A 1,237-nucleotide genomic window follows, 5' to 3' on the forward strand; every position below is an offset into this window, starting at 1 on the left:
AATTGGCCACTTTGGACTTTATCTGGTGATAAACACCAAAAGGATCTTCTCAGCAATGCCAGGCCTTGGAGAGCAGCTCACACCCCCCAGGTCCCTGCATTATCCGGGGTTATCTGCTAAAAATGAGGGGAAAATGAGCATTAAACTGCTGCTCCCATCCTCATTTTTTGGGAGCAACTCCCAACTGCTGCTCTCTCAAGTCTCATTTTTTGGGGATTTGCTTCAATGATCCTGGAGGTCATTTCCAGCCTTGGTGACTCCACACCACCAAACTGCTCCTCCGGCAGTGACTAAAACACCTCCAAGGAGCAGAAACCAGAGTGTCACCCCGTTCTTTTAAAAGTTTTAAAGTTCCTTCGAAAGTTTTCTATACCTTCTGAGGTTTACATATTTCTACTAGAATTCTCACATGTGTTTATGCAAATAATGATTGTTTTGCATTGTTCTTTGTAAGAAGAGAGAATTGATAGACTGTTGGTTTGACCAGTGTGGTTGGAGAGGTGACAATTTCACCCTCCAATCCACTGTCACTTTTACAATTCTATATATTACGAGGTCAGAAATAAAACTTCCTCTTTTCCTTCTTTTACATCTAAAGTGAATGCGTGAGTTATTTCGTGCCGTAGTGAATTAGAGAATTTAGAGAGCTCTGTGGTTGGGAATGACACCTCTGGCTGTTGCAGAAAGGAGTGGGAGTTGGGGATGAAAAATCACATCAGTTTTCCCACATATGGATATAAATTACCCAGAAGATCCATCTTTTCCACCATCCCTTGGCTTTTCCTACTTCAGTTCCATCCTGGCCCCTCCTCAGGGGCTGAACCAGATCCAGCCCCTTTTCCAACATGACCAAAGTCCAGTTCTTGGTGCCACAGCAATTCCCTTGAAGGGTCCCAGTGCCACATCCCAGAATCTGAGGAATTGCCATAACAAATCCCGACCCTTGATTGCAAATTCTCCTGAATGATGACAGCCACAATGGTTAAACACACAGAGGAACTTTTGTTGACACTGTTTCATCACATGCAGTAGAATTTCATACTCAGGAAATTTAAAAAGCGGGGGGTTTTGCTTTTAAAATGCAATAAAAATATATATAAGAAGTTAAATGCAATATAAATATAAAATAAAGTGCAAAATAAATCAAAGCCTATACTGAGGAATAAAATCCTAGGAGTTATTTATGTATTAAAGAGTAAGAACCCATTGCAATTCAAGAAAACAGAATTTCCTCTGA

This window comes from Anomalospiza imberbis, chromosome 28 (assembly GCF_031753505.1).
Source record: "Anomalospiza imberbis isolate Cuckoo-Finch-1a 21T00152 chromosome 28, ASM3175350v1, whole genome shotgun sequence".
NCBI classification, from domain to species: domain Eukaryota; kingdom Metazoa; phylum Chordata; class Aves; order Passeriformes; family Viduidae; genus Anomalospiza; species Anomalospiza imberbis.